Source organism: Ceratotherium simum, chromosome 10, assembly GCF_057802395.1.
Source record: "Ceratotherium simum simum isolate JZ-2026a chromosome 10, ASM5780239v1, whole genome shotgun sequence".
Classification (NCBI taxonomy): Eukaryota; Metazoa; Chordata; class Mammalia; order Perissodactyla; family Rhinocerotidae; genus Ceratotherium; species Ceratotherium simum.
This window is the reverse complement of record NC_141909.1, coordinates 71626019-71637693: the sequence shown is the minus strand read 5'-3', so window position 1 is coordinate 71637693 and position 11675 is coordinate 71626019.

Below are 11675 nucleotides of genomic sequence, written 5' to 3'. Positions count from 1 at the left end.
TCTATGCAGAAATAGAAGTATAATGATGTACACCTGAAATTTATACAATGTTATAAACCAAAGTTACCACAATAAAAAAAAAAAAGAGTCCTGCCCACCTAACAGCCTGGGTCTGTGAGTGGAAATCTGACAGGGCTGCGATAATCCTGCAGCCGTTGCAGAAGGGACACTATAACGGCACACAACAAAAGACATTGCTGTGACACTGTGTAATTGTGAAACCTCTGGAATTGTTCCTTTGGTAATTCTGTTTCCCTTATAATTGTTAACAGGAAAATCCACAAAACAAAAGGCACTTGTGTATTTGTTTGGGAGAAAAGGGTAGCTGGGGAGTCTCCTGTTCTGATGCCAAAGGATAGACTGGGTCGGTTGCCACTGGCTGACACTCCAGTCCTTGGCAGGGCCCAAAGGGAGCCTAGGACAGACAAGAGACAGCCAAGTGGTCAGAGATTTAACTGTAGACAGCTCACGGGCGGCACCTGTGACATACTTAGTGGCTCCCAGTGTAAAATGAAAATGCGGGGCCCTTTGGCAAAGAAAATTGTTAAGAATTTCAAGATGGTGACAGCAGAACATTAAACCGCAAGCGGGTCCTTCTGAGTACAGGACCCTGTGCTGCTGTGGAGGTCCCACGTCCAGGAAGCCAGCCCCGCTTGTGGTGTCCAACAGTGGGGTGGAAGGAAACTTGCATTAGCTTACCTTTTGCTCAAATGATAATACTTTACTTTCCATTTTTACTAAAGACTGATAATTTTTTCTTGCTTTTAAAATCCTCATTATAATGATATTTAAGGGAAAATGTGAAATTTTTATTCTTAAAGGTAATTTATAACATATGCATCAAGGCAGAGTCCCCTCTGAAAGCGTTATGTCTTCTTTATTACCAGAGGTTGGAGGGGACTACGCTCTGTGAACATCACTGCAGCAGAACATCAGGACAGAGACCATGCCATTGCCCTAAGTGCAGTGGGATCCCAAGATTTCCCAGGTAGGGCAGCGTCCTTGGGTCCCTCATTCAGGAAAGTTAATGGAGGAGCAGGACAATTTAGGAGCAGAAAAATGTTGTCTATCATCTCTGCAGCAATATTTCCCTGGTGCTTTCAGATGAAAATATTTTAAAGTTTAGTCTCATTTTTTCCATTTAATTTCTTTCAAAGAATTTTCTTTCTATCCAAGAGCCTGAAAATTTCTATCTGTTCTCTTACTGGATAGCCCTGTGACTATCACTTTTTTTAGTGTGGTAAAATCAAATGATAATATTTATCATTTTAATTGTTTGTAAGTGTACGATTCAGCTATCACTATAACTTTTTAACTCTTGGGATCGCTTCCCTGGGGGAATAAGTCACAGAATTTTGATTGTCTGCCATCTAAGCAAAGATAAAATCAATCATCTATCTCGTGTGGAACAGGTTATGCTTTTGAGAATGGTAAGGCCATGACAGTTCAGAGGAGGCAAAGCAACTGGTACCGCAGAGAGGGAGCCTTCTCAAAGCCTTAAAATCCCTCCTGCTGGGGCAGCCCCCATCTTTTTTATTTCTATTGCGACCTGACCTAAGCAAATTTAGTAATACCCAACTCTTGCTTTCTTGATAGTAACAGTTGCCTTCAATGGTTAGAATTGAGTAAGGGTTTCCTTCTCCCCTGTAACCTTGCAAGCAAGTTTCTGTCTCACAGACATTTACTAACAAACATTTGTATTTAGACAGCGGGCACGGAAGAGTTCATAGAGCCTTTTCTGTGAGCTTATTCTTTGTTTTTTTAGTGCTCTGACCACCACCTTGCATGGAAGTTTCTTTTGAAGCAGATGCAATAGTATTTCATAGGCAAAATTCTGTCACTCTTCGTAGTTGGCATTAGACAACCAGAAATCCTCCCAACCTGTGGCTGAATACTGTCCCAAAGGATGCCGATTACAGGTCTCACTCTATTCTTATCGCTTGTTCAGGTACAGGTGGGGAGTGTCTCCAAAATATTTCAATTTGAATACTTGTAATCACATCAGTAAGAATCCATTTCTAACATCCTTCATTATATTTTACAAACCACTAATTGTGAAAACTCATTTCTGACATTAGTTAACAAAGTAGTGTTGATGGAGATATGAATTGCCCAAGGAGTGGTGGTCACCCCCTCTGGAACACAGCCTTTCTGATGTAAGGCTGGCTGACTCCCTCCCCCTCACCATATGAATGACTGATTAGAATGCTAGCTGTACCTAGAATGTAGCTTGAACGCACATTTATTTCACCTTGTCTATGTGAAATATTTTAAAGTAAATTACAGACATCTTAACAATCTCATAGCCCTGTTTTAAGAAAAGATCCTCACTTCTTACTCACGCTTAAACTCTACTGAAATCTGGCTTCCATCTCCCACTGTGCCCTGAAAACTGTCTTCACTAATATCTCCTGTGAGCTCCTAATCTCCAGATCTATGGATTCCTTTTTGTCCTTCTCTCCCTGCCGACCATGACCTTCTTTTTGATACTTTCTCCTCCTACCTCTCTGATCCTTTGTTGCAGGCTCCTCTTCTTCCCACTTGTCTAATTATCAGTGATCTTGAAGATTCTGACCTCAGACTTTTATTTTTCTGTTAGTCTCCGTATTTTCTTTGAGTGAGTTTGTTCAAGTCTAATGCTTCAACTAGTTCTTCCTTACTGAAAACTCCCAATATCTTCATCTCTAACCTCTCTCCCGGATCCAGCCAAATATATCTATTCAACGCCACCACTTGGAGATCTTCCAAGCAAATGAAATGCACCTTGTACAAAATGGAATTCATGATGACATTACCTATCCCCCACTGCAAGGCCCATTCCTCTTGCTAATTTTTCTTTTTTTTTTTTTTATTTAATTAATTAATTAATTTTTTCCCCCAAAGCCCCAGTAGATAGTAGTATGTCATAGCTGCACATCCTTCTAGTTGCTGTATGTGGGACGCGGCCTCAGCATGGCCGGAGAAGCGGTGCATTGGTGCGCGCCCGGGATCCGAACCCGGGCCGCCAGCAGCGAGGTGCGCGCACTTAACCGCTAAGCCACTGGGCAGGCCCCTAATTTTTCTATTCCAATTTAATGATGCCACCGTGTACCTAATTCCCCAACCCCAAACCTGAATGTCTTGACTTTTTCCTTTTGCTCACTCCCTACATCTAATCTGTCACCTTCTAAATAGCTCTCAATTCTGTTCCTTCTTCTCTGCTACTGTGGCCACAGGCCTTCATCATTTCGGAAGGCCTTCATCATCATAATGCATTCCTGGATTATCGGAATAGCTTCCTAAACAGACCATCTGCTGCCATTCTTTTCCTCTATAGCCCATTCTCTACAAGGTGACAAGCTATTTTCTAAAAAGTAAATCTAAACATAAATATATTCAATATATATTTATGGAGTGTCTAAGTACTGCACAAAGTGTAGTGAACATAATTTTGTAAAATAGACACAGACTGTGCGCTCAGAGAATTATAATCTGGGGAGTGGCTTAGGTGAGTACACAGGCAATAATAATGGGGTGGGTGTGATATGCTGTGATGGTAACTTTTCTGTGTCAATTTTGCTGGGCCATGGTGCCCAGAACATTTTCTGGATGCTTCTGGGAGGGTACTTTTGGATGAGATTAACATTTAAATTGGCGGACTTTGAGTAAAGCAGATTGCCCTCCATAACGTGGGTGAGCATCATCCAATCAGTTGAAGGCCTGAACAGAACAAAAGACTGACACCTCCCCCCCACCACCCAAGCAAGAGGGAATTCTGCCAGTAGATGGCCTTTGGACTTGAATTGCAACACTGGCTCTTCCCTGGGTCTCCAGCATGACAGCCCACTCTGCAGATTTTGGACTTTCTCTCCTCCATAATCATGTGAGCCAATTCCTTAAAATAAACCTCTCTCTCCCTCTCTCTCTCTCTCTCTCTCTCTCTCTGTGTGTGTGTGTGTATGTGTGTGTGTATATATAATATATATACACACACACACCTCCATGAGATCTGTTTCTCTGGAGAACCCTGACTAATACATATGTCCTGTAGTGGAAGAAGTAGAGCGTGTCATGGATGCCTGTACAAGGGACACCTAACCCAGACTTCAGGGGTCAGAAGGCAACATCTCAACCCAGGTTGGTGAGTAGATTTCATCCCAAGGATTGCCAGAATTAGTCAGTAGTGGCTGTCTAGTGCTCTGGCCTTTTGAAGGACTCAAAGTCGTATCAACACTTAGGGGGAAATATGAGGCTGCGCTGGTTAGCTGGGGGCCCATCATTAAGGATCTCGTAAGGATTCTAAGTGAGACTTTATCCTGAGGGCAGTCAGATGCCGTTATAGCCAGGAAGTCACATGGTCAGATTTTCGTTTTAGAATTTACTCAGTGTAGAGAGAAATGATAGAAGTCTGTAGTGGAGAGTTATAAAATATTTTACAAATGAGGAAATGCGAGGCTCAAAAAGGTTAAGTATATATATCTCCCAAGATCATACAGCTGCTAAGCCTGGAGTTCAATTTCTAACCCAGCTTTGTCTAGCCTATGTTGTTCTGCCTGTGATTGTTCTTCTGTGATTTGTATACTTACAAATATCATGACAGTCATCTGTAATATTCCATAGTCATTCACATTCATTCATTTGTGCAATATATATGAAGTGCTCATTGGGCTAATAGTTGAGAAAACAAACACAAATTATGATTATCTTCAAGGAATTCATGGTCCAGTAGGGGATATAGACATCTAAACAAATAATTAACAAATAACAAAAATACAGGGTAATTAGAGTGAGAATAAAGTGATATTAGGCAGGGATTGTAGAGAGCATAAAGGCCTGCCTAACTCTACATGGGCATTATGATGGGCTTCTTAGAGAAGCGGGAAGTTGAGTTGAGTCTCAAAGAATATCTAGGAGTTTTTCTGGAGGAGAAAGACACAAAACACTCAAAGTCAATGAGGCAAGAGAGGGAACCTTGCATGTAGTTCTATACGGCCTGGCATGGGCCATATAGCATCATATTAGAAAGACAAGCTGGGGTATGTGTCACAAAGAGCTCTGTAAAACATACAGCAGAGTTTAGGCTTTGACCTATAGGGAAAGGAAGCAGGGAAATGGCAAGATTAGACTTGCTTTTTTGTGTGTGTGCGTGAGGAAGGTTGGCCATGAGCTAACATCTGTTGCCAATTTTCCTCTTTTTGCTGAGGGAGATTGGTCTTGAGCTAACATCTGTGCCCATCTTCCTCTATTTTGTATATGGGATACCACCACAGCACGGCTTGATGAGCGGTGCATAGGTCCACACCCAGGATCTGAACCTGCAAACTCTGGGCTGCCAAAGCGGAGTGTGTGAACTTAACCACTACACCACTGGGCCCCCCAGAATTGCTTTTTAGAACTTTGTGCGAGTTTCTTTACTAAGGCAATAGGGCTGCATAGAGGAGGCTGTTGCATCCATGAGGGAAGTAAGTAAGGCCATAGAAATGGGTAAAATAACTTGGGTAAAATAAGTTGTATATTTGACTCTCTCCCTGGTGCCTAGCCTCTGACTCACTCTTGTTTCCTTTCCACTGGCAGTCAATTCATCCCTCTTTTTTCAGCAACAGATAATTAAGCTGTTTGCTGACTTAAATTTAGCCTCCTCATCCCCAGCCTCCCCTCTACTGCAAGCTTTGCATTTTCAAAGGAAATGCCTTTGAAATGCTAGCAGTGCCTTCAGCAGCCTAGTGATGCTCCCAAGTTATTAAAAAAACAGCAACATCCCTGCCAAGGAATTGAATGAACACTGGCCACACCAACTTTGAAAACTCACCAACTCCTGTTCTTTGCCATATTTGTAAAATATAGTAAATAATGATAACGTTGTGCCAATCTTAGTTTGTTTTAAGAGGTTTCTTTCTTTTTTTTTTTTGTGAGGAAGATCAGCCCTGAGCTAACATCCATGCTAACCCTCCTGTTTTTGCTGAGGAAGACCGGCTCTGAGCTAACATCTATTGCCAATCCTCCTCCTTTTTTTCCCCAAAGCCCCAGTAGATAGTTGTATGTCATAGTTGCACATCCTTCTAGTTGCTGTATGTGGGACACGGCCTCAGCATGGCCGGAGAAGCGGTGCCTCGGTGCGTGCCCGGGATCCGAACCCGGGCCGCCAGCAGCGGAGCACGTGCACTTAACCACTAAGCCACAGGGCCAGCCCAAGAGGTTTCTTATAGAACGTAAAATTACTTATCTATAGAATTTAATAATAATTTTCATTTATTAAGTAACATCCCAAGAATTGTATTTGGGGCTTCACATACAGTATTTTGAATTATCACATCTCTGAAAGGTGGCTGATATTATAATTTAGATTTCACAGATGATTAAATTGAGTATTTAAAAGGTTAAGTAATGCCCAAGGTTCGCAGTATGGGGTTGGGATCTAACTTAGGTTCATAGGATATCAAAATCCACTCTCTTTACGCAACCCTGTGATGCTTTGTGTGTAGATGTGTTGTGTGTGTACTCATCTAATTTATGTAGGTCTGTTCACTTCGAGGTGCTTACTCATATTTTTAATTAAGCTTCTTTCTAATTTATTTCAGGTTGTCTCTAGACATTAGACTTATTTCACTAGCCATTCTTTTTTTTTTTTTTTTTTTAGATTTTATTTATTTATTTTTTCCCCCCAAAGCCCCAGTAGATAGTTGTGTGTCATAGCTGCACATCCTTCTAGTTGCTGTATGTGGGACGCAGCCTCAGCATGGCCGGAGAAGCAGCGCGTCGGTGTGAGCCCGGGATCTGAACCCGGGTCGCCAGCAGTGGAGCGCGCTCACTTAACCACTAAGCCACGGGGCCGGCCCTCACTAGCCATTCTTTAATGAAAAAATCATATGATGATTTAAAATCTTTATTGTACTTTATAACATTGTACCAAGCAAAAACTTAAACTAATTGGTGTATTAATTAAAATACCCAGTGATGAAATTATCTCTAATTATGTTTCTGTAAAATTATATTAATTCTGGTATGTGTGGGTGTTGATTTACACTGCTAGTAAAGTAAAAATTGGAACAATTTTTCTGGAGAGCAGTTTGGCAATATGTACGAAAACTTTAAAATCTGTAAACTTAAAAAAACCTTATTATTCAAATAAGGTTTCAATTATATACAAAATATATTTCAAATATATACAAAAGTGCACGAAAGAGTATAATAAACTGTCATGTGTCTATGACCCAACTTCAACAATTACCAACTTAGGGTCAATCTTGTTTCATTTATGCTTCATCTGCTTTCCCCCAATCTGTATTATGTTGAAGCAAATTCTAGATATCATATCATTTCTTTTTTTCTAAAAAGATAATTATATGTCATTATTTTTTATTTGCATTTACTTTTGTGTGTGTGTGTGTGTGTGTGTGTGGAAGATTAGCCCTGAGCTAACATCCACATCCATCTTCCTCTACTTTATATGGGACATCGCCACATCATGGCTTGACAAGTGGTGTATCAGACTGCACCCGGGATCCGGGCCTGCCAACCTGGGCCGCCAAGACCGTGCGCACTTAACCACTACGCCGCCGGGCCAGCCCCTGCATTTACATTTTTAACTTTATATTGAAGCATAATACACATACAGAAATGTGCTGCTAATCAAATTTTTTTAAATAAAGATTTTTTTTTTTAGAGAAGTTTTAGGTTTACAGCAAAATTGAGAAGTTACAGAGATTTCCCATATACTCCTTGCCCCCACACATGCGTAGCCTTTCCCATTATCAGCATCCCCTACCAGAGTGGTACATTTGTTACAATTGATGAGCCTATGCTCATACATCATAATCACCCAAAGTCTACTATTTATATTAGGGTTCACTTCTGGTGTTGCACACTCTATAAGTTTGGACAAATGTATAATGCACATATCCATCCTTATAGTATCATATAGAGTATTTTCACCATCCTAAATATCCACTGTGCTTTGCGTATTGCTCCTCACTACCCATCCCCAACCACTGACAACCACTGATCTTTTCACTGTCTCCATAGTTTTGCCTTTTCCAGAATGTCATATAGTTGGAATCATACAGTATGCAGCCTTTTCAGATTGGCTTCTTTCACTTAGTAATATGCGTTTAAGTTTCCTCCATGTCTTTTTATGACTTAATAGATGATTTCTTTTTAGCACTGAAAAATATTCCATTGTCTGGATGTGCCAAAGTTTATCTAACCATTCACCTACTGAAAGATATCTCAATTGCTTCCTAGTTTTGGCAATTATGAATAAAGCTGCTATAAACATTTGTGTTTGAGTTTTTATGTGGACATAAGTTTTCAACACCTTTGGGTAAACACCAAGGAGTGTGACTGCTAAAGCATATGATAAGAATATATTTAGTTTTGTAAGAAACTGCCAAACTGCCTTCCAAAGTGGCCATCCCATTTTGCATTCCCACCAGCAACGAATGAGAACTTCTGTTGCTCCACATCCTTGTCAGCATTTGGTGATGTCAGTGTTCCAGATTTTGGCCACTCTAATAGGTGGGTAGTGGTATTTTGTTGTTTTAATTTACATTTCTCTGATGACATATGACGTGGGGCATCTTTTCTTATGTTTATTTGCCATCTGTATATCCTCTTTGATGGGGTATCTGTTAATGTCTTTGGCCCATTTTTCAATCAGAAGCTGCTCACCAAATTTTCACAAGCTGAACACACTGGGTAACCTAGATCAAGAAAAAGAATACTTGATATCAGTTAAAATTTTTAACTAGCCATCATACCATTATTTTACTACACCTAAAAATTAAGCAATAATTCTTTAACATCATTAAATATCCAGTATTCAAATTTCCAAATGTCTCATAAATGTCATAATTATTTTTTACAGTTTCTTTTCTTGAATCAGGATCTAAGTCAGTCCACACATTGCAATTGGTTGATCCGTTAATCTCTTTTAATGTTTAGGTTCTCTTTCCATTTCTCAATTATTTCCCCTTTTGGAATTTATTTTTTTAATTTTATTTTTTTTGAGGTATAATTGACATATAACATTATATTAGTTTCTAGGGTACAACATAATGATTCAATATTTGTGTATATTACAAAATGATCACCACGAGTCTAGTTATCCTTCACCATACACAGTTACAGAATTTTTTTTCTTGTGATGAGAACTTTTAAGATTTACTCTTTTAGCAGCTTTCAAATATGCAGTACATTATTAACTACAGTCACCATGTTGTACATTACATCCCTATGACTTATTCATTTATAACTGGAAGTTTATATGTTTTGACCCCCTTCACCCATTTGCCCACTTCCCACCGCCTGCAACCACCAACCACTGGCAACCACCAATCTGTTCTCTATATCTGTGAGCTTGGTTTTTTTTTCTTTTGGATTCCACATATAAGTGAGATCATATAGTATTTGTCTTTCTCTGTCTGACTTATTTCACTTAACATAATGCCTTCAAGCTCCATTCATGTGGCAAATGACAGGATTTCTTCTTTTTTTTTTTCTGAGGAAAATTGGCCTTGAGCTAACATCTGTTGCCAATCTTCCTTGGTTTTTCGCTTGAGGAAGATTGGCCCTGAGCTAACATCTGTGCCAATCTTCCTCTACTTTCTATGTGGGTTGCCACCGCAGCATGGCTGACAAGTGGTATAGGTCTGCAGCCAGGATCCGAACATGTGAACCTGGCCCACCCAAGTGGAATGTGCCAAACTTTAACCACTATGCCACAGGGCTGGCCCCAAGATTTCCTTCTTTTTATGACTGAATAATATTCCACTGTATATCTCACATAAAGAAATGACTTTTCTTTATCCATTCCTCCATCAATGGACACATAGATTGTTTCTATATCTTGGCTACTGTAGAAAATATACTGTAAAAAAGGCTGCAATGAACATGGGGTCCCTATATCTTTCTGAGTTAGTGTTTTCATTTTCTTTGGATAAATACCCAGAAGTGAAATTGCTGGATCATATAGTAGTTCTATTTTTAATTTTTTGAGGAAACTCCATACTGTTTTCCATAATAGCTGTACCAATTTACATTCCTGCCAACAGTGTACAAGATTCCCATTTCTCCACATCATTGCCAACACTTGTTATTTCTTGTCTTATTGATAATAGCCATTCTAACAAGTGTGAAGTGATATCTCATTGTGGTTTTGATTTGCATTTCCCTGATGATTAGGGATGTTGAGCATCTTTTCATGTACCAGTTGGCTATTTGTATGCCTTCTTTGGAAAAATGTCTATTCAGATCCTCTGCCCATTTTTTAAAATGGATCTTTTTTTTTTTCCCTATTGAGTTGTATGAATTTTTTATATATTTTGGATATTAACTCCTTATCAGATATATGATTTACAAATATTGTCTCTCATTCAGTAGGTTGCCTTTTCATTTTGTTAATGGTTTACTTTGCTGTGCAGAAGCTTTTTAGTTTGATTTAGTCCCACTTGTTTATTTTTGCTTTTGATTCCTTTGCTTTTGGTGTTAACTCTCGGAATTTATTCAAGAAACCAGAATGTGTTCCTCTATATTTCTTGTAAATAGATACTTGCATCTAGAGGCTTGATCAGATTCAGGTTAGATTATTGTGGTAATATTACTGCAGAGATGCCGCTATATTCTTCCATCAGGGAGCATGTAATGTTTGGTTGTTCCTCTGTGGGATGTTAGCAAGTATTTATGTTCAATGTCTGGATCCATTATTTTCATTATAGTTTAAAAAATGATGATACTCTAATTGTATCATTCATTCTTCATTTATTAGCTGGACTACCTCTGTTCACAGAACACTATTTGATTATCCACTGATACAGTCTGTATAGAACAGGTGGGATAAATGATGGATTCATTCCCCTTATTTGCCAGATTTCAAAATAATAAGTTGGTTCATTAGCAACCTCCAACAGTGACTAAGTGTTTTTATTTTTAAAATATATTGTGAATTCACGGCTTTTAACATATTTTGTATTACAATTCATTATTGAACTGTTTGACAACCGGGAATTGTTAAATGAATTATGGTATATCTACACGATGGAATAGTAGTAAATAGTCACTAAAAATAACGTGTATTTATTCACCAGAAAGTTATTCATGACATTTTATTTAAAAATCATTTTTTAATGTTATATACATAATCATGGTACCACAGAGAATATAGTGAAAATTTTCTCTTCCACCATTGTTCCCAAGCCACCCAGATCCCCTCCTAAGAGTCCACTAAGTTTGTGTATCCTCATATATTCTTCTAGGGGCGGTTCTTCCAGACGTTTTAGAGCTAGCAGTTCAGCTGCTATGCATTGGTGTGGCTGTATCAGCTGTTAAAATAATGATTTACTTCTATAAGGTTGTTACAGAGTTGCTTTCCTGACCTCTTGGGACTACAGCCCCTCCCCTGTCACCCTCCACACCTTGCCCACCGTACATCAACTACAGGGTGAATGCCTGGCACAGCAGGGAGCGTGCGGCAACCTCTTCAAGCTACAGCCAGCATCCATTTTGATTGGTCCTTGTCTGTTCTGTACCATTGCAAATATTTTAAATATTATCCCTGGAAATTTCTATACAAGCAAATACGTCTTATATTTTTAAGAAGAGAAGGCAGATTATAAAACAGTGTAAATATATGTTTTAAAACATGTAAGACATTAATTTTTGTAAAAATGTAAATATATGAATATAATATATTCTCAACTGAT